This window comes from Saccopteryx leptura, chromosome 7 (genome assembly GCF_036850995.1).
Source record: "Saccopteryx leptura isolate mSacLep1 chromosome 7, mSacLep1_pri_phased_curated, whole genome shotgun sequence".
Classification (NCBI taxonomy): domain Eukaryota; kingdom Metazoa; phylum Chordata; class Mammalia; order Chiroptera; family Emballonuridae; genus Saccopteryx; species Saccopteryx leptura.
The window spans coordinates 62,867,742-62,893,193 of record NC_089509.1 but is presented as its reverse complement, the minus strand read 5'-3'; positions in this window follow the sequence as shown (position 1 = coordinate 62,893,193).

Sequence of the window (25,452 nt, the reverse complement as noted above, 5' to 3'; positions counted from 1 at the left end):
ATGGTAGAGCAAGGTTTATGAGTATGGGGCTGAGCCCACTCTTGCTGAAATGTTTCAAGAATGATCTTAATGATGGAAAACAGAGATAGGAGAGGAAACTCATTAAACTTGCCAAATATAAGATGTAGCTCTATGCAAGCAAGGCAGAAAAAACATTTAGAGGTTATAATACACTCTTTATTTATTAATTATTTTTTTTAGTGAGCTAGCAGCATAGCAGTGAAGTGAAGAAACAATGTGTTCTGTTAAAATTTTTAGAATATATGTAAATTTATGAGAACGATAGTAAGGTACAAGCTGGTAGCTTCATCAGCAATGCTAATTGCTTATTTTTAAAGTAAAAAAATTTTTTTTAGATTTAATTTTATTGATTTAGAGAAGTCTCTAGAGAGAAAGAAAAAGAAAGGCAGGGAGAAGGAGGAATGGGAAGCACCAACTCACAGTTGCTTCTTTATTTGCCTAGACCAGGCAAGCCAGGGGTCTTGAACCGGCAACCTCAGCATTCCAGGTTGACACCTTATCTACTGTGCCACCACGGGTCATAATTACATACTTTTGAAGAGCATGCCTACGTGTCCTATGGGCTAACGGGACACAGAGGGCCCGGAGACAGAACGCTGTTTCTCGGCCTGGTCTGAAGTCACTGAGTCTATGTCGGAATGTTGAGAAGTCCCCTTCACAGCACCTTCTGATGGGCCATCAAAGTACCGGCCCAGGCTGAGGGTCCACATCGTGGCAGGAAAAATTACTTTGGGGGGAACATTTGGAAGAGTAAAATGCTAGATCTTCAACTTTTTAGCAGCCATTGTTTGGCCTTGAATCCTAAGCAGGAAGACCCCTGGAAACCAGACTTTGGAGTGATCTGTTTCTGAGGAATACTTTCATATTGTATTGTTCAGTTTGCAGTTCTTCTTAAGCTACTGTAAATTCTCAGCATAAATCTGCAGAAAGACGGAATCCTTCACATCAAACACTTACAAGGCTATGTTTCTGCTCTTACTTCAGAATCTTCTTTCTAACAGCCAAAGGCAGATAGAAGCACAGGCAAACCGAGGAATCCAGACACTGCACCGATGGGTTAAGTCATATGTCAAAGGTACAATCACATGTATGGCAAGCTTTTCATCATGTAATACAGCACTCAGGGGAAAGAATATTTGGGGAAGCTTTTCCAATTCATCTTCCTGATGTTAAATGAATGCATCATCTGTGTTCGTATCTTTGTGCTTCAATTAAAGCAATCCTTTAGGAAACTATTAAGGGTTTATTACCTCATTGTTTCACTGCTAACATTCAATTTCTCCTTTTGGTCTTCCCTCCCTAATACATCTTTTATAAAAATTTATTTAATTTTCTACCTGATGTTGCTTCTGAGCACAAAATATAGTTTGGGCTATTGTTTGATAATATCGCTGCTGATAAGATACAACTTGTTTAATGAACACCAACAAGTATTTATCATGACTTGTGTACTTGATACATTGAAGGGGCGGGGGTGGGCAAAGGAAGGATAGGATGGCCATGTTTTCAACAGGAAGAGAAAATGTCAGTTCTCAAAACAGCTAGAAAACAATATACTGTCAATATAGAGCCAGGCTTTTAATTCCTGAGGCTAAGTAATCAAGAAATATAAAATAAAAAAGAGCAGCCCTCTTAGCTAAGAAAGTCTTACTAGAGGGGAGTGTAAACTATTTCTTAGCAGAGAAGGAAGGGAAAAGGCTTAGAGTAGAGAACATGGCCAGAGAATAGAGAAAAGGATCAGAAAACATGGTTGGAGACAGACAGAGCCCATCTAACCAAATGGCAGGAACTCCTCTGCTGAGAAAGTCGAGGGTGGGCATTACTGCTGGAGACCTTGAACTGCAGGGCTGAGGCAGGGATACTGGAGGTCCCATAACAGAAAAAAAAATGCAACAGATGAAAGAATATGTGGCTTTATTCAGCAAAGGTGAGCAGGACTCCCTGGAAAAGGAGGCAGAATAGAGTCACTGGTATTTGGACCAAATTATCATTAACGTTCTTTCTAATCTACACTGGAGAAAATAAAATAATGAGAGACAGAGAAAGAGACTGAGATGGAGGGAGGGAGGGGAAAGAGAAAAAGAGAGACAGGGAGAGAGAGAGAGAAAGACAGAGACTTAATTGGAAGTATTGGCAAAGGTGTCATGAAATGGATGAATTTAAACTGGTTTCATGGAGATGGTTGGAAGAGACATTTCAGGCAGCAAGAACAGCATAAACAAAGGCAGAGAAGGATCGGAAAGTGTGGGGCCACGTGGAGAAGAGGTAGAAGTTCAGTTTGTTGGAGTGGAGTGTGGAAAGGAGCCCTGCAGTAGGTTAGCATGGGGAAACGCTGGGTGTTGGAGCTGAGAGCTGTAGAAAATCTGAAGTTATCTCAACAGTTCCCCTGCCCATTTCCATGACAGAAGCCCTCTTCATGTCTTTGTTATGTTCAGCCTGTTTTTGAACACTGAGGCTCACAGGCAGCTCACCATCTCTCAAAAGAACCCACACTACTGAAGAACAATTGTAATAATTAGAAGATTTTTTTATATCAATGTGAAATCTGTCTTCCAAAATCTTGCTTCTCTTGATCCCCCCTTCTATTCTCTGAAGTTAACAGAAGACATAACAGCTGGTGAAAACTTGAGTGCCAGATACCAGGCCAAAGAGTTTGAGCTTTACTCTCTATGAGCATTGTATTTAGAAACAGTGAGGGGACTTCTCAGTTTCACTGGAGTATTAGAAGAAGCCCCAGAATCTTTCTGAGTAGAAGGGTTTCATGATTATTTCCATCTTGAGAAAGATCAGCATAACAGCTGTGTAGGAAAGAAAGCCAAGTTGGGGAGAACATTTTGAAGACAAAGAAAACAGTGCAGAAGGAGAGGTGAAAAGCACTCAAAAGTGAATGCTTAACTCAAGTTTAAGTGAACCATGGGATTGTCTTTGGGATTCAATTTTCTCATCTCAGAAGCTGAGAAAGTTGGACAAGTTATGTCAAGGGATACTTCCCATCCCACAATCTTGTGAGTCTGAGTTTTTGGAATGGAAAGAGACATTTACAAAGTAGGAAGAATTTGTGTCATTATAGGTAAAAGCAGAGAGGGCCTGGATGGGAATGGAAAAAGTGTTGAATCCAAGAAGTGTTGCAGAAGAGACTCAGAGGCTGTGACGACAAGCTTGGCCATCTAGGCCAAAGGGAAAACAAGAATTAACCAAACTCAACTCTGGGGTTATGGGGCAGAGTGTTTCTAAGAGAGGGAGAAGAAGACAAAGTTAAACAATGTTGGATCTTGTAAGAGTGAGAATGGGAGAAGCCAGTGAAAGGGATAAAGGACATTCAGTTGGGCAGCAGGAAGAGAGGTATCTCAGGAGGAAGGGAGGCAAATACTAGAAGGAGAAGGACACATCCAATATGCAGCAGAGGTGGGTAGGGAAAGGTTCAAGATTGGAAGGAAAAAGCCATTTCATAATGATGTACCTGGAAGAGTACTTTCAGTGAAGTAATAGCACTGGAAATCAACTTGTAATAAATTAAAGAAGATGTTCATTCAACAGAATTTATTAACCACCTCTTAGGAGCCTGGCACTGTTTTAAAGATGGGGAATATAAACAAGTAAACAAGACAGAAGAAGAAATAAGAAAAATACCAGGCAGAGATAAGTGCCAGGTAGACTGCAGTCCAGTGATGTGATAGACTGGATAGCTATTTTATTTTATTATTTTTTTATTATTTTTTATTTTTTTGTATTTTTCTGAAGCTGGAAACGGGGAGAGATAGTCAGACAGACTCCCGCATGTGCCCGACCAGGATCCAACCGGCATGCCCACCAGGGGGCGATGCTCTGCGCCTCCGGGGTGTCGCTCTGTTGCCACCAGAGCCACTCTACCGCCTGGGGCAGAGGCCAAGGAGCCATCCCCAGCGCCCGGGCCATCTTTGCTCCAATGGAACCTTGCTGCGGGAGGGGAAGAGAGAGACAGAGAGGAAGGAGAGGGGGAGGGGTGGAGAAGCAGATGGGCGCTTCTCCTGTGTGCCCTGGCCGGGAATCGAACCCGGGACTTCCGCACACCAGGCCGACACTCTACCACTGAGCCAATCGGCCAGGGCTGGATAGCTATTTTAAATTGGGTGGTCAGGAATGGCTGTGTAGGAAAGGCATCTTCAAGAGAGACATGAGTCAGTGAAGCCCTGAAATGGGAAAAGATCAGTGTCTATGAAGGACAGAAGAATGGCTGGTGTGTTGGAGAGTGGAAGTAGTTTCTGAGAAGGTTATAAAATTATATTTATGAGATTATTTCAAGGTTTTCAGAAGCTAAGAATTTAAACTGTATCTTGAATGTGTTTCTAGGTGTGTTAGAAAGTGATGGTAGGTTTTAAGCAGGAATTTGACAAGATCTGATTTACTTAAAAGGTTATCTTATCTGCTTCATGGAAAATGACTATAGAGGGGTACAACTGGAGGTAGGACCCAGCTGGGAGGCTATTGTTATCTAGGTAGAAGCTGATGGTGGATTGTTGTAAGTGGTCATGGTGTAGATCAGTGGTAGTCAATCTAGTCCCTACCACCCACTAGTGGGCATTCCAGCTTTTATGGTGGGCAGTAGCGGAGCAACCAAAGTATAAATAAAAAGATAGATTTAACTATAGTAAGTTGTTTTATAAAGATTTATTCTGCCAAACTTAGTGAAAATCCAACATAAAGTACTTGGTAAGTAATTATTATTATATGCTTTAACTTGCTGTAACTCTGCTTTATAAATTTTATAAAGCAAAGTTACTTCCCTACTTAATAAGTCACCATTACTGTGGAACCGGTGGGTGGTTAGAAAATTTTACTACTAACAGAGATACAAAAGTGGGCAGTAGGTATAAAAAGGTTGAATACCCCTGGTATAGATGAAGGGAAGGGGAAAGCATAGGGATGTGTTTTGGAGTTAGTTTATGGACCTTACTGATGGATTATATGGAAGGAGGAATATATTATATTTAAAGCTTAAAGTCACATAAATTGATTTGATCAAAAGTAACAGAACAAATTCAAATCTTCATCCTCAACTCAGTTTGATTCAATGATTATCAGTGCGGCTCCTATGTGTAAGACAATTCCTGGTTCATTCATTTGATAAACATTTATGAATCACCTGCTATGTCCCAGGTACTGTGTGAGGTGCCACTAATAAAATTTTGGATAAGGCAAACTCAGGTGTTTGGATTGAGCGAGGGAGATAGCTATTCATCAAATAATCACAGTGAATGTATGACTGTACATCATTACAAAGGGCTAAGAGGAAAAAGCTTACATTGTTTTTGAGCTTAAAAATAGTTGACTCTAATCTAACTTGAATGGTCAGAAAAGCTCCCCTGAGAAGGTGACATTTAAGCTGGCTAGAGGATGAGGGCAGAGAGAACATCACGTTCAAAGGTCCTGTGGCAAAAGGAGACATTGTGATTCAAAAACAGAAAGAAAATCAAGGTGACTGGAGCCCAGAGAACAAGAAGGAGAGTACAATCCTAGATGCATGGTCAGTTAGTAGTGAGATCAAGCAGGACCTCATAGACCTTTGTAGAAGATTTTGGTCTTTATTGCAAGGGAAAGAAGAAGAAGAGGTTAAGTGATTACATTTAAAAAATCTCTTTGGCTAGTTGAGAACAAATATGAAGAGACTCTTCACCTTGAGAGTTTCTAGGGGAATGCATGAATTGGCTACAACCACATGGTGTGTGAGTCACATGGGCTGCCTGGGTAAGGGGTTGGAGACCAGAACAAGGAGTGTGGTTCTGTTAGAAGGCAAGGAGAGGAAAGTTTATGTTGGCAGGCATCCACACACTATATCATGGTTGCCTTTCCATGCCAGCACATCTAGAAAGACTATACCCCCCCATGTCTACATAATATTCAATTCTATTGATATATCATACTTAAATATTTACCACCTTCCTATGAGTGGGAATTTAAATTGTTCTGATTTTTTATTATTACAAAAAATACTGCCAATTGGAATATTCTTAAGCATTTAGCTCTTGTGAGATGTACAGAAGTAAAAATGCCAGATCAAAGTGCATGAATATTTTAAATAGATTATAACTTTTCCTAAAGAAATGTGATGCCAATTTTGAGCAGTATTTCAAGGAATAATCTTGAACTAGTATAAATTCCAGAGCTAGGGAATCTGGGATTATCACAGCCATCAAGGAGCTGGGGCAGTGATTCAGGGATTCGGTACTGTGTCCCTGATCACCCATGATGGTCTCTATCAGAGTTTGGGGGGAGGGGGTTAGCTGACTAATCCTTTTGAACAGTAAATTTTTGAACTTCTAGTGCACAGGCCACAAGGAGGAGCAGGAGCCTTCTGAGAAACTGGCTACAAGGAGACAGAATCCCAGGCATATTCTCCTTGCTTACTTCCTTCAGTCTAATGTTCCAAGGACCTGGCAATGTTCAACAAAGCCAACACCTCCACCCTCTTGACAAGCTCTCCTTCTTTTTTATTTTTTTATTCTGAGAGAGAGAGACAGACAGACTGACTGACATGAAGGGAGAGAAATGAGAAGCATCAACTTGTAGTTGCGGCACCTTATTTGTTCATTGATTGTTTTCTCATATGTGCCTTGACTAGAGGGCTTCCGCTGAGTCAGTGACTCCTTGCTCAAGCCAGCGATCTTAAGGCTCAAGCCAGTGACCATGGGGTCATGTCTATAATCCCACACTCAAGCTGGATGATTAACCTGCACTCAAGCTGGCAACCTCCGGGTTTCGAACCTGGGTTCTCAGTATCCCAGGTCAATGACCTATCCACTGTGCCACCGTCTAGTCAGGCACAAACTCTCCTTTTTGATTTCTGTAACAGTGACTCTCATTTTTCCTCTTCTTTTATAGGCCATTGTGTAAGCTCCTCATCTTTATCTTCTCCTCAAATGTTGACGCCTCTCAGACTTTGATTCTGATCTCTATTCTGTTCTTCTCCAATCTCTCTTTTTTGTTGTTCAATATCTTTTATATATTGACAACTCCCAAATTTTTATCTCTCTGAAACTTCCCTCTGAATTTCAGAATCATACGCCTGTAAGTTAAACTTGTCCAAATGGAACACTGAATTTCCACTTTTGTCGAATGCCCTCCCTCATCCAGGATTGGTGAAAGGCACTTTCATCCACGCAGCTGCTCCAGCAAAGCGCCTAAAAAGTCTTCTTGACTCTCACCCTCTCAGGACAGCCTGCCAACAAGACTAGTCAAGTCTACTTCCAAATTGAATCCATCCATTTTTCTGACTCTTCACTTTCTTACCTTAGTCCAGGCCATCAACACTTCTCACTTAAACATCCACCCTCTCATCCATTCCCTATGCAACACATAAAGAAATTTTTGAAAAATGTAAATCAAATCATGTCACTGTCATGCTAAAGCACTGCCGAGGTTTCTGTTGTTCATAGGAAAAAATGTGAATGAATGACCTTGGCCTACAAGTCTTGCATAACTTGGCCGGGGCCTACCTCCACCACTACCCCCTTCCCCAGCACTCTCAGAGGTTTCACCAGACCCCACCTTGCTGTATTCCTTTCAGCTCCTCCACCTACCAAGCTTCTGTCTATTTCAGGGCCCGTTGACCTTCCAGGAACTTTTCTCCCCCTGTCTTTGCTTAACTAACTCTTTTGCCCCTCTCATGTCTCAACTTAAGCGTCGCTCTTCCCTGACCACCCTACATAATGTAAGTTCCCTGTATTTGGCCTCTACCAGGGCCATTTATTTGTCTGTTTCCTTCATGACAGTCAAGTAGCTTAGCTTGCCACTTATTTTTTTACTTTTATTTATTTATTTATTTATTTATTTATTTAGCCTTTTCAGCTCTAGGATGGAAATTCATGAAAGATGGCATATGTATGTCTGGTCTAGTGTGGATTCCTCAATATTAGTAGGAAGCAGTAAATCTTTGTTGGGTGGATGCATGGGAGTCCTAGTCACTGGCTTTATTCTGCCAAATGAGAGTCTCATTTCTCTATCATAGCGTCATTGGCATGCGTCATTCTTTGATGCATAGAATCATTGGCAGCGTCATTCTTTGCTATATACCACTTAGAAAATATAACATTAGTTGATTTCATGTAACTCTTATTTTCAAGTCTCTAAAGAGAAAGCATCCTCTTTACCCATCTTGGCTATGAGATTGCCTTTATTGTTTTTGGCTTCACCAAATCAGAAACTTGAAATTTAACCAGGTCTTTTTCTCTGTGTGACATATAAAAACCACATCTCAAATACTTTGCTGTACCCTAAGTTAAGTTTTATCAAGTGTCTTTTTTTTTTTATCCTGGACCTATACTTGCTTTATCATCAAAACATTAGTTAGCCTTAAGGAAGATGTACAAATGTGTTTGAAGCTGTAAAGAAATCAGTGTTTGCTTTTATGGAGTGGCTCTCATGCCGACTCAGGGTAGAGGTCACTCTCTTGACCAGCCACACAGAAGTGACAGGGGACTTTGCTTGTGGGGCTCTACATGTTCTTTCTTTGTAGCAAGAACATGCCTTCCTCATCTGAGAGCTTATCAGAACATTCACTACTTCTATCCCTCCCACATGTTCAAGACTGGTCAAGCAGTGGGTGTCTTATAAATTAATCATGACCTGTTGGCTACTGGCTCTTTGAGGAATTAAAATATACTAAATTTAGTAGTTGGTAGGATAGTAAATAACAAGAGTCCTGTGACTTGTGGCTTGACCTCCCACTTCTGGGGCCTCTTATTCTAATCTGTAAATCAAAGATTTGCATGTTTACTTTCACCTACCTCCTGGGTTCATGAGCTTTCTCTCTGCCCAAACACATGGATGGGGATGAAGGAAAATAAGGGGAGAAAAGGGTAGAATCCTTCGTGATCTGAGAAGACATTGTGAAAGTAGTGTACTTATAGAAAAACTACATGAAATTTTTCCAGAGTAAATCTAGCTTTTAAATGTTATCTATTAGTACAACATGTACTTCCACCTCTGTTACAACAGCCTGTAAATGTCATTTTCTTCCTAAACCAAAGTCCAACATTATTTAAACATGTGAAGGCTCTGCTTAGCCTGACTTTATTGCATGTTAAAACATTTGAAAGCAAATTTATCTTAACAATGACCTGACATTAGAAAGCTATATAGTCATTAGTGTGGTGTTGCAGTAGGATTAAATAGTCAACAGTGTGGTGTTGCAGTAGGATTAAATAAATAGGTCATTCAAACAGGACAGAGAGCCTGTAAATAAAGCATATGGCCCTAGCCAGTTGGCTCAATGGTAGAGCATCGACCTGGCATGTGGAAGTCCTGGGTTCAGTTCTCGGTCAGGGCACACAGGAGAAGCAATCATCTGCTTCTCGACCCCTTCCCCTCCCCTTCTCTCTCACTTTCTCTTCCTTTCCCACAGCCATGGCTCAAATGATTAGAGCAAGTTGGCTCCAGGTGCTGAGGATGGCTCCATGGCTTCACTTCAGGCACTGAAATAGCTTGGTGGCCAAGCAATGGAGCAGCTGCCCCAGATGGGCAGAGCATCACCCTGTAAGGGGCTTGCCAGGTGGATCCTGGTTGGGACAAGTGTGGGAGTCTGTCTCTCTGCCTCCTTTCCTCCCCACCTCTCACTTAATTTAAAAAAGAAAAGAAAGAAAGAAAAAAAAGCAAAATATGAAAAAGAATGTATAGTATGCTATTATGAATTTATAAAAAGTAACAGTAGAGGCTATTTTTTCCGCATGCATAGAAGTCTTTGAAATAGTATACTAGAACATTGCTAAGAAGGCGAACTGAATGGGAGAGAGGGGTATAGGTATGAGAAAGATATTTTTCTCTGTTTACTCTTGTAACTCTGTAGGTTCCCACCATCTGAATATACTACCAATTCAAAATAAAGGGAGAAGATTTATTTGCAATGTATATAATATGCAAAAGATCTGCCATCCATGGTACATATAGAATCCTTATGAACTGGTAATATATAAATACAAATGATCAAATAAAATAATTTTTTCTTAAATTCAGTGAGAGGAAGGGAGGAAGAGACAGGCTTCTGCATATGCCCCAACCAAGACCCACCTGGCAAGCCCACTAGGGGGCGATGCTCTTCCCATCTGGGGCAATACTCCATTGCTCAACAACTGAGCTTTTCTTAGTGCCTGAGGCAGTGGCTATGGAGCCATTCTCAGTGCCCACCCAGGGTTGTGTCCAATCGAGCCATGGCTGCAAGAGGGGAAGAGAAAGAGAGAGAGAAGTAAGAGGGGAAGGGGTGGAGAAGCAGTTGTTCACTTCTCCTGTGGGTCCTGACCAGTAATCGAACCCAGGACATCCACATGCTGGGCTGACACTACCATGAAGGCAACCGGCCAGGTCAATACAATGATTTTCAACCTTTCTCATCTCATGATACACAAAAACTAATTACTAAGATTCTGTGACACACCATAAAAATATATATTTTTCCGATCTGACAAAAAATATGTATAATTTTGATTCACACACACCAGGCAGCTATTGTTATGTTGGCTGTTGTCATTTTTTGTTTTATAATGTAAGGGAAAAGAGATTAGTGTCCCTGAATAAATAGTCAGGTATTGCCTGTTTTAAAAATTCTTGTGGCACAACAGTTGAAAATCATTGGTCTAACAGAAAAAGAAGCAAAGGATATGATAAAAGAAAACTATTAATGCTAATAAACTTGTAAAAAGATAATTAAATTTACTAAGAGTCATGGAAATGAGAAATAAACCAATACTTACCCTTACTTTCTAACCATTCGATTGGATAAAAATTGTGTCCACCTTCCACTGGTGGGAATATAACTTGGCACACTTACTTTCAAAGTCTTTTGGCAGCACCTAAGTAAAATAGAAATTGTGCATTACCATTGGCCCATACATTCCAAAGCTGAGTATATTTCCTAAAAAAAACCTTTTGAATGTGTGTACAAAGGGACATGTATAAGAATGTTTGCTGCAGCATTGTAGAAAATAGTGAAAAAACTGTTAAAAACTTAAATATCCATTAATAATGAATTGGAAATGTAATATATACACAATAAAAAGGGATCAAGTAGATCTAAATACCTCAGTATGGATAAATTATCAACAACCTAACATTAAATAAGAAAAAAATCAAGGTATAGAAAGTATAAAGAAGGATGTCATATATTCAAATAACAAACTACATGTAGAAACTAATACTACAATATATAATAATTGTAATATGCATAAGTATATAATATATATGTATTTCATGGACTGGAAGGGTCCACCCCAATTCACTAAGGTAGTTTCCCTTGGATGTAGGGGAGTGGATTGGTTGAAGAGGACGAAGTTGAGAATCTGAAACATAGCATATAAAAAACAAACAAACAAAAAACCCAACAACCCAAAACAGGAGAAAAAAATATGACCAGATGTTAACAGTTAACCCTGGGAAGTATGAATGTAAGTATTTAACTTTTCTGTATCTTTTAAATTTCTCAAAAAAAGGCAGGGAAGATGAGGTAGGAGTAAACTTTGTCAGGGGAAAAGAATCATATAGATTTCTCTTCTAGCTTTGGAGGATCCAAGCAATGTACACTTCCCTCTGTGAAAGAAAGAAATCCTAGTGAGTACCTGGCTTGCTCTGGAAGAAACTCTTGCTTGTTTCCCTCTTTCTGACTTCTTATCCTACCCTACACCACTGACAACTCCAACAGCACTCCTAACAAAGCTACTTTAAATAGTGGGAGTCTAAGGCTCAATCTGCTCACATGAGATTGTGCTTAACAAGAACTAATTTCCAGTCAGGTCTTCATCCATCACAATTTGTCCCTCCTATTCCCTCCTTCACCGCCCCTCCTTCCCCACATCAGTCGCCACACTGTTGTCTGTGTCTATGAGTTCTTTTTCTCTTCTCTTTTGTCCATTTTTGCTCAGTCCCTGCACCCCCCTCATGCATTTTTATGTGCATTCTAAATGACATTCTGAGGAAGTGATTAATCCTCCTCCCCCCAAAAAATTGCTAAAGATTATTCAGATATTCTCCAGAAAAGGAAATATTTTAGACCATGTGACAACTTGATCAGGAGACATATTTGGTAGTAAAAGGCCTTCTACCTCCTTGGGCTCCTTCTATTCCACCTGTGAATAAGGTTGACCTTGAACAGTGAGAAAATGGTACCTTCAACTCGCGATACAACGTGGATGGGTAGTGGGAACAATTTAGGTGTTACAGTGGGAGAGCAATTGTCTGGGTCCATCCTTGACACTGTATTTGAGCCCAGGTGTAGACAAAAAGAGCACAGTCTTCTTGGAAAAGGAGATTTTTGGGTCAGTGGGCATCAATTAGTATTTTACTATCTTTATTCCATTTTAATAAAATAATAGTAGCTTATTGCACCAGTTGGCTACCACTAACCTCTGTTGTCTTCTCTTCCATGGCAATGACAGAACTATACATCCTTTTAGGTATCAGAAATGAGACTTGCTTGTTTTGACACTATTGTTTCTGTGAAAGAGAAAGTACCAGATTGGAAAGGACAGTCATCAACTGGCAGAATCAGTTAAGAATAACAACAGCAACAGTGTGTGTCATTGGGAAGAGGTAAAGCCTTGACAAGGCGCCAAAATGTTACCCAGTTCTTCTTCTATTAGCTTGGACAACATATGGTCTCATTTCCAAGCATTTTGTGTGTTCAATTAAAGGGAAGCTCACCCCACCCTCCAATCACTTAACCTCTTACGATGTGTGATACTAAAAAAATAATATATTAGCAACCATAGAAATTCCTGTTGGTAGAGATATGTCTTTACTTCTTACTTAAGCCTTGATATATTATCTTTGGTTGTTTTGGGTAGAGGATGGCTGATTTTTGACAAGAAGATAAACTTACAGATGGAAATTCTTTTAAGCCATGAATACCACTAACGCGCCTGGTCCAGGGAAGTTCAAATAAAGACACTGGGTTTTAGTACTGCTGAAATGTTTTCCTTCTTTTCCCATTGGCCAAGAAAAAAATGTGCCCTACCATTAATGTGTAAGCTCCAGGGCCTGACCCAGGCCTGGATCTGAAAAGCATTTAGAGCTGCAGAGAAGGGAGGCAGAAGATGACAAATTGTTCTATGCCACTTGACCTCTGAAGGGAAAGCATAACTTTACACAGCAATCTCTGATGGTTTCCTTATCTGCTTATTTAGTATAAACACTGTCCTTCTTGAGTCCTCCACTGACTCTCCAACCAGGCTCCAAGGATTAATTCTGGGTCATTTGTGGAATTCATCACCTCTGCTCCCCAATATTGTTTTTATCTTCTTTCCTTGTCCACTGCCGATCCTGGAAGATACCCACTCTGAGGGCTGGTGTAGTGTCTTGTTCACTCTTGGAATCCATCACTGCATCACAGCACCTTCCACTGAGTAGGTAAGCAATAAATGCTTGTCAAATTGGTTAATTCAGTAGTCTCAAATGCTGCTTACACATTAAAGCCCTGGGGGAGCTTTAAACAACAAAAAACAAATGCTGCACTGGCCTCACCCGACCAGCCACCAGCTGAATCCTGATCTCTGGGCCAGGAGCCTGAGCACTGGAGCATTTGTAAAGCACCCCAGGTGATTCTGGGCTAATTAACCTGCTGCTTTACTTGGCTACCTTCTGTTTGCTTCCAGGTTTGGAAGGAATCTATTTAAATTCTTTTGAGGCACAAATATCCCAATCACTGAGAAGATGCCAGTGCCATTTCATAGTGAGAGTAGAATAAGTTTTCTCATCTGTGAAATGAGGGGAGAAAAAAGAAACTAACTCTTGAGATTTTTATTTTTGTAAAAATAAAATGTAAAACTCATAGGACAGTATCTGGCACATAAGTATTTGATAAAAAAAAAAAAGTTCAATATGAAGGAGAGGGTGATGGGTTTGTTTTCATTACAGTTCTCTCCTTTGGTTTACAACTCCAGTTTCCTCCCAGAGTAGCTCCAGGAACTTTTTACTCAGTCTCTCCTTTGCCCCTTCCATCTCATCCATTGTCAAGTACTGCTCCTTGGACCCTGCACTATCTGGAATATGCCTTTCCTTTTTATTCCCGTTGTCCCAATTCTAATCCTCACTTTCTCTTTCCTCTCTCTTCTGAATTATGGCCATCAAACCAGTCTCTTTGCCAACAGTCTGTTTGTGTGTCAAACATCCCTGTACAGCTCCCCAAATGCCCTAAAATCAAGCTGTGATCTTGGTACTGCCAAACTCAAAGCTCAACATAGACACATAGGCAGTTTAATTAATTTCTCCAAGCCTCCACTTCCTCATGTTTAAATGAAGATCATTTAATAACACTTTCTACTCAATTGGTAGTTGTGAGAATAGAATAATTCTTGTAAATAGAGCATCTAGAAATCTACATGGCATGTAATAGGGCTCAATAAATATATTATAATGATGATGATGATTTGGAAACTGACTGCCAACAACTATCCAGCCATCCTAGGTGCTGACCGTAAGAAAATCCTTTCTATTTTCAGACCACTCTCTGAATTAGGCCTCTGTTCCCATTGTTGTAACCTTTGGAATGCCTGCTATTCCTCTACAGGTATCTGAGTCCTATCAGTCTGTTTTAAGCAACAGAAATTTATTCTCTCATAGTTCCAGAAGCCAGAAGTCCAAAATGAAGGGGTAGGCTTGGCCACACTCCCTCTGGAGGCGCTAGTGAATAATCTATCCATTGCCTCTTCCAGCTTCTGGTGGCTATGAGATTTCCTTGGCTTGTGGCCCCATCACTCCAATCTCCGCTTTCATCTTCATATTACATTTTCCTCTGCATCTATTTCAATTCTCCCCCTGTCTCTCTCTTATAAGGATACATATGATTGCATTTAGGATCCATGCAGACAACCCAGATTGCAATCACATCTGCAAAGACCCTTTTGGCAAATAAAGTAACATTCACAGGTTAATTAATTAATTAATTAATTCTGGGAATTTGTACATGATGTCTTTTTAGGAGCCATCACCAGCTTAGCATAAACATTTTACAAATTATAGTAAATACAGTGAGAATTCAGAATAAATAAAGAGGCAAGGAATCTGTTGGATGCTCGAGGACAAAAATCTAGAATGGCAGAATCCTATCAGTCTTAAAGGGCCACCTTCTAGAAGTGACTCACTTCCTCTTCTGATATTGTACAAAAATTGCTGGGGTTCTCAAACTTCAGCGGACAGCAGATTCCTCTGGAGAGCTTGTTAAAACACTGATTCCAGGGCCCACCCCTGGAGATCCTAATTCAGTAGCTCCAGGATGGGGTCTAAGAATTTACATTTTTAAGAAATTCCCAGGTACTACTGACCCTGCTGATTTGAGGCCCACACTTTAAGTAGTGCTGCTTTAGAGCCCTGAACACCTTATGACTTCGATTACAGTTATTTTGTACAAATTCCTTCTCCAAGGAACTTTCAAGTTCTCAATGAAAGCCTTGGACGGGGACTTGAAGGATGGGAAGTGTTGAGAGCCTTGCAATTAGGAGCCCAGCACCAAGAACAGAAAGTGTCTTCGTTGTGGATGGGTGAGTGGATGGAATAAGAAAACACAACGGGAGCCCGGCTGGGTGGTGGCACAGTAGATAGAGCATTGGACTGGGATGCGGAGTACCCGGGTTCAAAGCCCTGAGGTCACCAGTTTGAGCCCAGGCACATCTGGTTTGAGCGGGGCTCGCCAGCTTGGGCCTAGGGTCGTGACTTGAGCAGGGAGTCACTCGGTCTGCTGTGGCCCCCCGGTTAGGGCACATGTGAGAGGGCAGTCGGTGAACAACTGGGGTGCCACACGAAGAATTGATACTTCTCATCTCTTTCCCTTCATGTCTGTCTGTCCCTATCTTTCCCTCTCTCTGTCTCTATCACCAAAAAAAAATGAAAAAGAAAAGAAAATACAACAGGAAATAAGCTTAGGAAGATAGATCAGGTTGGATTTTGAGAGATGGGTATGGGGGGAAACCTTGATAAAAGGCAGAAGAATGTACATTTGAGTTCCTAGCCTGCAAAGCCCAAGGGCTGACCTGCACGGTGTCGTGGTGATGGTCCCTTCCCATAGACCATAAGTTCCTGCAGAGCTTGGACTCTCTTGGCATTTCCAGTAACGTGTACATCCCAATGTTCAACAGATATTTGCTCTTCTAGCTCTCAGTCTATCATTCTGTGAAATGACTTTTATGCACAAAAACATGGACTGAGGCTCAGGGTGCACCAACTAACCCTGCATACCTCAGCCAAACCAGAGCCTTGAGGTCATTGTAGCTAGTACCTCATCCCATAAATTCTAGCCCATTCCTTCTCTGAAAAATCACTTGTGCAGGTTTGAAAGTTTCTTGATAAAGAAGCCAGAAACATCATTGCCTCTAGAAGTTGGATTTAAGGAGATGATTGTGAGACATGAGAGAGAAAGCAGCCGCCTGGAGGAAACAGGTCTGGGCACAGTGGAAGCCCTGGTGTTGTTCTGCAGCTTTTCTGCTCTGCCTGCCTCACAGAGTGCTGATGAGGTTAAATAATTAATGTATGTGAATGCACTTTGTTAACTCTAAAGCACTGCAGGAATATAATTAATTATGTTTATAATTATAAGTAATGTAATTATAATTGTAATTACTTTGTGGGTGGAAGCAGAATATTTATATATTCATATCTCATTCCTTTTTCTCGTGAGATATCCTTGGTGGATATCCTTGGTGAGGTCATCAAAACTTGTATATTTGAGCTTGACTCACTCTCTCTGACTTTATTTTCACCATTGCAATATATGTGAGACTTTGGCTCAAGGACTTATGGTTAAGTTTTAGAAAATAGGGGAAAATGCCTAGAGTGAAGCTGGGGGACACAACACCTCTGTAGTAATATTCATTGGCACCTACCTCTCAGGAAGATAAAGTAAAGGCAGTTTATTTACTAATTTACCTGTATACAGCAATAATACTTTCGGAGATACTATAGTTAAACAAACATATACATATACTCACATATAATTATATGTTTATATATTACTGAAAGTGAGTTATTCCAGAAATCCTCTAAAATCCAATACAATCTAAAAGGATCATGCTGCTGCTAAGTTACTACGTCTACTCTATACATCGGGCAATGCTTGTTAGTACCAAGCTAAAAATGAATGGTGTATGATTTTGTTTGTCCAGCAAAACTAATAATCTGGACAGAAGTGCCGAGTAGTTTACTTCTATTAACATGTTTTATGTTTATAATGATGGTGTTGGGCCCATGTTCTGGAGCAACAGTTAGTTGTATTTGTGCCTGAGAGAGGCATCCCAGGGCGACGGATTCTCATAGTCCATCAGGGAAATCCTAACGAGGTAAGATGACTAGAACCAGTGCCAGCATTTTGCCCCTTGAAAAATCAGTGCAACGGTAAGATGTTTAGCAGGAAAAATGCTCTGAGTGACCCTCCTGGAAATGGCAAGATTCTACTCGAGAAGCAAAACATCATATTTCTTTGGAGTCTCTGACCTTCTGCCCTTGTTCCTATGCACTGTTAATTGTTGTTAATTTCTAACACCTCATTAATTATTTCCATTAAAGATGTGGGAGAGGGAAATACCCTTCACTCATGGGCAGTCACAAGACTAAACCATTAATAACTACAAAAAGTGTGTTATTTAAAAGTGAAAAGTGAATTACAGCTATTTGCATGGAAGTCACTGTATTTCTGATGGCTGTGCTGTGACACTGAAATCCTGCCACTGGCAGTGTAGGTGGGGACACCTGGAATGACAGTCATGGCTGAGTAAGAAGCTGAATCTCTCTTTACTTCCTTAATGACTATAAGTTTTGGCCTCTGGACCATGATGTACTTTTTAGAGAACTTTTACTCTTTACAACTTCTTTTTCCTTTGCAAAAGAAGCCTAGAGGTGGACCAGGTTCATCCAATGTCACAGCCAAGTCAGTCACTCATTTGGCTCCTAATGTGGAGCTCTGACTCCCACTCCTGTGCCGTCCACCAGACCGTGCAGGGAGGGCAGCTCAAGCTGTGGTGACTGTCACTCCCCCCTAAGGCTTTTGCAGAGATGGAGCTGAGGCCATTTCATTGACATTGAGTTCCCAATCTTTAAACAATGCCTGGATTGCCATTTAGTGTTGAGATTTTTTATTTAGTGCCTATCTTGAAAGCTCAGGTGGAAGATTCCTTTCACAAGTTTATAGGAGTGTTGAGAATTAAACATATTGGAAAAGAAGCATCAAATACAGTCTCTGGCTTTGGGTTTGACTAACCAGTGAAAATTTTAGGATATAAACAAAATATTTGGGAAAAATGGATGAAAAATTATTTTATGGGTATAGATTTCAATAGTGAAATTCAGATAACTTAGATTCTATAGCAAAAAGGTAGATTCATTGCAAGGATCTTATTTTGAATGTGAGGGGTTGATATAATTCCTCCTATTCAAACCCCTTGTTTTGCTAATGGGAAAATAGCAATCCAGAGAGGTTCAGGAGACTTCTCAGCTGTGAATGTGGGGACTTCGAGAACTGTGTTAGGAGGGAGCCTTTACGGTTTCCTATTTTAATTCTGCTTTCTGGCCCTGGCCGGTTGGCTCAGTGGTAGAGTGTCGGCCTGGTGTGTGGAAGTCCCAGGTTCGATTCCTGGTCAGGGCACATAGGAGAAGCAAACATTTGCTTCTCCACCCTTTCTTCTCCCCTTTCTTTCTCTCCTTTCATTCCCTCCTGCAACCATGGCTGGAATGGTTCAAACACTTTGGCTCGGGCCCTGAAGATGGCTCCATGGCTTCGCCTCAGGAGCTGAAATATCTTGGTTGCTGAGCAATGGAGCAGCAGCCCCAGATGGGCAGAGCATTACCCTGTAAGGAGCATGCCGGGTGGATCCCAGTTGGGGTACATGTGAGAGTCTGTCTCTTTGCCTCCCTGCTTCTCACTTAATAAGAAAAATAATAATAATTCTGCTTTTCATCTAGACTTTGATCTCAAGAGTAACGGCAACATATTCTTTCTGCTCTCCTCTCCCATTCCCCTCTTTCTGCTCTTCTGTGCTAGCATACTGGGAGATCAGAGTTTTCTATTTCCTGGAATGAGCTGAAAAGTATCTCAGATAACTTGGGGTATCCGATGACATCATGGACAAAGGCAAGGTTGTAAGTCTTAAAAAAAAAAGCCTGATTTAAGAAATTATTTAATGTTAATAAACATTCTTTCTCATCTATAAAATGAGGCATTTGTAGTTTAACTCTTAAAGATTTTTAGATAGTAGGATTTTAAGGTCTTAATTCCCCGCTAAGTTCTTCCTATTGTTTTATTTCTTTTCATCTCTCTACAGTAGCTCATGGTTGACACAGTTTCACTTTTTTTTTATTTTTTCCTGAAGCTGGAAATGGGGAGGCAATCAGACAGACTCCCGCATGCGCCCGACGGGGATCCACCCGGCACGCCCACCAGGGGGCGATGCTGTGCCCATCCGGGGCATCGCTCTGTCGCGACCAGAGCCACTCTAGCGCCTGGGGCAGAGGCCAAGGAGCCATCCCCAGCGCCTGGGCCATCTTTGCTCCAATGGAGCCTCAGCTGTGGGAGGGGAAGAGAGAGACAGAGAGGAAGGAGAGGGGGAGGGGTGGAGAAGCAGATGGGCGCTTCTCCTGTGTGCCCTGGCCGGAAATCGAACCTGGGACTTCCGCACACCAGGAAGTCACTACTACTGAGCCAACCGGCCAGGGCCCAGTTTCACATTTTATTACTTCTTCTTTAACTGGATATTTAGGTTGTTGGAAGTTTATTTTTTCCATTAGAAGTTATATTTTATTAACAAATTTGGTTCAAATATCTTTAACTATATGCATAAAAAATTTCTTCAGAGTTTAAATTTTACCAAATGCTGCCAAATTAACCTGCAAAGAAACTACGCTAATTCACCTCTCTTTCTTTCTCCACCTCTACTCTCATGCATGACTATAGGGGTTTTGCTATCTTACCATCTAATGCTAGCTAACAATTCCCACGTCCTTTTTATGATGGGTGTAATCCCCTAACATCTCTGTTCCTATTGCTTCCCTTCAATCTCCCCTCTCCACCAATCATAGTGATCTTTTCTTTGGTAGGAGACAAAGGGGTGGAGCCTAGCTGATACTCACATTTGCTCCCAAAGCTTTTGCATCTTCCCCGATAATAACATCTTTATTAACCCCCAAGGGCTATGCTTTTGAATTGTTCACGACATGAAGAGAATTCCTGTTCTGTTTAATGCTGTCTCATCCCTTCCTTGCATGATAGAACAGAGACATACATGTTCAGCAGCTTGAATGGGGGAGAAGAAAGGTCAAAAGAGGAAAAGGAAATGATAGAAAAAAACCAGGTAATATTTTAAAATTTTTTATCTTTATTTTTTTCCTTTTTATTTTTTTATTAAGTGAGAAGCAGAAAGGCAGAGAGATAGGCTCCTGCATGCACCCCGTCCTGGATCCACCTGGCAAGCCCCCTACCTGGTGATGTTCTGCCCATCTGGGGCTGCTGCACTTTTGCTTGGCAACCGAGCTATTTTAGTGCCTGAGGCCAGGCCATGGAACCATCCTCAGTGCCTGGGGCCAACTTGCTTGAACCATTTGAGCCATGACTGTGGGAGGGAAAGAGAGAGAGAGAGAAAAGGGAGGGTGGAGAAGCAGATGGTCACTTCTCCTGTGTGCCCTGACCAGGAATCAAATCTGGGACTTCCATATGCCCGGCCTATGCTCTACTGCTGAGCCAACTGGCCAGAACAAAAATTTATCTTTCAACATATGCCTTTTAAAATTTTCCTTTACTTGAAAATAATAAAATTACTTAAAATCTGAACTGTTTAGGAACTCTAGCACCTAGAGCCATTGTTGTTACTATAACATTCGTTTCTGTCTTGGACTATGGAATAGTATTTTATAATTTGCTTCTGGGTCTTATATTTTCTATAGGAAGCCAATGATCTTTAATTATGTAGATCAGCTAGATACATGCCCAGGCAGTGAGAAGGAAATAGTAAACCCAAGAAACATTTTTGAAGAGGAAGATATTGAATGAAGGAAAAACTGAGGAAGAGCCATAGCAATGAGAAGAAGGCTTGTGCCTTTCATAAGAAATGTGACAAGAATGTAGCTTGGGATGACAGGTAAAAATTGGTAGGTTTAAATTTGGAACTAGAGAGTGTACTCATTCTGAAGAGAAGCTCATTCTAAGAGATCTGCCTTTTCTTTAAAATCTTGGCCACAAACAATAGAACAACACTGTTGCATTATTCCCATGTGATTCTCAAGGATACCCTTCTGTCATGTGGTTTTCCTGCCAACTCCAGGAAAACCATCCCCTTCAGCCTAACAGGCACCAGCTTTCTGCTTATGTGGTGCTTTCCATTCTCATCTCAAGTCCTAGACATGAACTAACTTTGCATGAGTGTGTGTGAGCGTGTACACACACACACACACACACACACACACACACACACACAGACTAGAGACCCTGGATGCGCACTTTCCCTCAGAGAAAAGACAAACTTCCTTCCATACCTTTAGAATTGGCTTCTATTAACTTTACCCGTGAGCATCTTTAACTAGGGGGCAGTGCTACCATAGTCCTTTTAGTCTCCAGAAAGTGAATTACCTTATAGCCTGTTGAAAATTCTATTGAAGTTCCCACTTGACTTTAGCAAAAAGGACTCACAGCTCCATCTTCTCATTATGAACCCTCTGGTATATTGTTATTTCTTGCCCTACTTGAAGTTTAAAAAAAAATTACTCAGTAAATTTTGTTCAATTCTCCTATTTTCATCTCAAATAACATCAAGACCATAGATACCTGAGTGCTGACTGAATCCTCCATTCATCCTAGCCAGAGGCAAACAAAACAAGAACATTTCTACCTAGTTTCTTTGAAGCACTATGTTAAACAGACTGCTCTGAGTCATCATTGATGTCTTGTTTCAAGGACTAAGATTCATTGCTCTGACCTCAAAGTTGCTCTTTTCAAGGACTCAGGTTTAAGGGTTATGAAGAGCTATCAAACTCAATTATTTCTGGTTCTTCTCTCACTTTTTCTTCTGCCTCTCAATGTGTGATAAATGCCTATTTATAGGCACTTACTAGTTTAAGTAATATATTCTTCCACGATTATAAAATTAAGATTCATTAATTTCTTTATTATCCTTTCAAACAATATTTTCTGAGTGCCCTGGCATGTGAGGCACAGGGACCAGGTGCTGATGGTCAAAAATATCCTGAGTGATGCTTTCTGGGGTGGAACCCAACCAGGTACAAGCGACTGGTTGTAGCTAACTTGAAAGAAATGGCTCATCTTTTGCGCTGTTTTCTTTTCTCTACTTTCCTTCCTTTGTCTTTTCTATACTTATTTATCTTTCATTCTTTATCTCTTTTGTTTTCTGTTCTCTTTTTCTATTTTTCTTTCTTTTGCATTATTATACTATGTCATGTTATTTTCAAAAGATTAACTTTGTTTCATTCTATTTCTCCCACCTATTTCATACACTTATTTTATAGTACTAATATTTATCGATAGATGAAGGACAAACCACCACTCTGCCCAATTCAGGGTCATTTGGCAATTTTAGGTAGCTGAAAATATACCAAAAGGGTAAAACAAATGTGTAGACCTCTGAAAAAGTGAGTAAAGCTATTAAAAAAGAGGAAGGGTTTTATGACTTGGAAAGAAGGACCATATTTTCTGAACAAAAAGCTTCTGGATTAGTCAGGATTGGCTAGGTTTCATTGTGGTAATAAACAACTTCCAAATGTCAGTGGCTTAATCTAATAAAAGTTTGTTTCTTGCTGATGCTGCATGTCCAGCAGGGGCCTATGGAATACTCAGCTCCACCAGGTCACTCAGGAAACCAGGCTATATGGCCCTCTCTCCCTTCAACAAGTGCTTCCAAGCTCTCTTCTGGAGAGAAGGAGAGATTGGGGGGGAGGGCCTTTAACTAATAATCAAATGCTTTGGCCTGGAAGTGACACACAGTGCTTCTGCTCACAACAGCAGACAAATCACATGGCCTATCCACCTGCCAAGGAGAGGAGAGGGTGCCTGACTCTTGGTGATACCAGTAGTATCCACCACAGCACTCAGGGTCCACAAATTTGAAATGAAAACCATGGAAGACCCCAAATGTCTGGCTGCTGTGCCTGACGGCCAAGTGCAGAATGAGAGCTAACCTGCGTTCTGTAGCAACAGACCTCATTCCTAGCCCCTCTGGTGGGTGTTTGTCAAGTGGATCTCTAGCTATACAAACCTGTCACTACATCAGATCCTTATATATGAAGGCAGCATTTTTAATAAACCCACGTGTGACCTTTTATCCGATAAAATGTCAATTTTACATTACTAAGATAATTCATCCCTCAGGCTGAAATAGTCCTCTTAATTTACTTCTTTAATTAAGGGAGGCATGGGGTTTGTGAGGCTTGGGCCATTAAGAAGCATAACTATTGTGGACTAAGATTGGGAGGCTCTCCCATGCCTACGACAGCATGATGGAACGAGGCTGCCAGGAAGCCAGGGTGTCAAGGATGACAGGACAGCCCCATCTATTGTGGCCACCAACCTGAATACATAACCCAGTGTTATCACCTCCCTCAGACACATTCTCTCAAAGTGAAATGAACTTTATGGGGTGTGCAATTGTAAAGTCTTTTTGGATGGTTTTATGTAATGACCTGGGAGTTTTCAGACAAGTAACTTTTGGGCAATTGTAAACTAGAGTTAGCATACACTTCTGGATTTCCTGGGATGCCAAAGATTTCCTGGGATGCCAAAGATCAAGGTTCTTAGGGTCATCCATCTAAGAGTATGCACGTGCTCATTCATGACTGACCCCTTGATGGAGCCTTCCGAAAGAGGAGAAAGCTGACCAGATCAGCTAGATGCATCAGCAATTCAGAGCAGGGACTCCAAATCTAGGCTGATTCTGGGTTTGCATCTTGGCTGCCCACTTATGAGCTTGGGTGACCTTGAGAAAGTTATATGAAGTCTTTAAAATTCAGTTTCCCACAAAATGAAGATGAAAATAGTACTTGTCTCACAGGCTTATTGTAAGAATTAAAGGAGGTGATGATACTTAGCATAGTGCCTGGCTTATACTAAATGATCAGAAAGTGTTAGCTGTTGCTAGTAGCTGTTGTTATTAACATTGTTCAGGGTAGCCAGCACATATATAGTATATGTGCTTAGGCAAAACATGGTGCTAGACATGAAAAGGTATATCTGGGTAAATAGGTCAGGGAATCTGGAAACATGTCTCTGTGAGTGTGTGAGTGTGTGTGTTTGTGTGTGTGTGTGAGAGAGAGAGAGAGAGAGAGAGAGAATGAGAGAGAGAGAGAGAAAGAAAGAGAGAGAGAGAGAGAGAGAGAGAGAGAGAAGGGTAGAATAAAGAGAGAAGCAGCAGGGGAAGAAAAATATATAACTAAAATAAAAATAGGTAACATTTAATTGTGGGCTTACTATGTAATACTTCAGATAGATTATTGTATAACTATTCTCATTTAATGTTCACACAACACTATGGGTAGGCATCATTAGTATCCCCCTCTTACATGTGAAGAAAGGAGCTTTAGAAAGGTGAAGTCAGTGGCAGTGGGTGACACGTGGGGCTGGGGAAGTGGAGAGGGACCAGGCTGTGCGGTCTGGCTTGACTCAAGCACAGGAGCAGACTGGCTCAGTAGAATATGGTGTGCCACGTGCTCCAGAGAAGTCCTTCTCAGCATCACAGATGGCCATTGCCCATGCGAATTTTGTGGGCCATCTCTAAGTTGTCCACATGGTCGTTAGTGGTTTGCTGTTTGACCAAGAAACAGAAGACTGCCTTGAGGCAGTTACCATGTCTTTGAGAGGCTGGAAGACTAAAACACATATTAAGGACTTGCTTAATCGCAGCTTCAAATATTCTGGCAGATCCAGGGCATGTAGAAACAGCGGCCAATAGCAATCCAGCCCCTCACAGGGGACACCAGAGGTGAAAACTTCCTGTGAGCAAAGGGTGACCGCTAGATGAAGCTCTGCTGGGCATGGTGGCTTAACCCGAAGACAGTGCGTAGAACCCAAACCAACCTTCCCGCCCTTTCACCTTCTATTTGGCCTTCCAGCATGAGGAGGCCAAGACCACCATCAAGACTACACTTTTTAACACCCGCACACACAAATGTGTTTTATTATGAATTCAGAGAAAAATATGAAAGTGCAAGGAAACTTGGAAACTTCCAGATTCTTCTAGACTTTTGCCCCATTAAACACTTTGGGAAGAAAGGTAATCTCCACGTAAAATCTCCATTAAAATAACCTTGTGGGCTTATCTGAAATTAGCACCTCCAGAATTCTTGTTCTGACCGTTGGTTTAGTTGACTTGCTTGTGTCTTGATCTTATACCTGATAAATCCTTCTAATCAGATAAGAAAAGAGTTGACGCATTTCTAGACTGTAGGCCAATCCTAATGTTACTTGAAAATAGGAGTTGGTCTTGGGGTTTA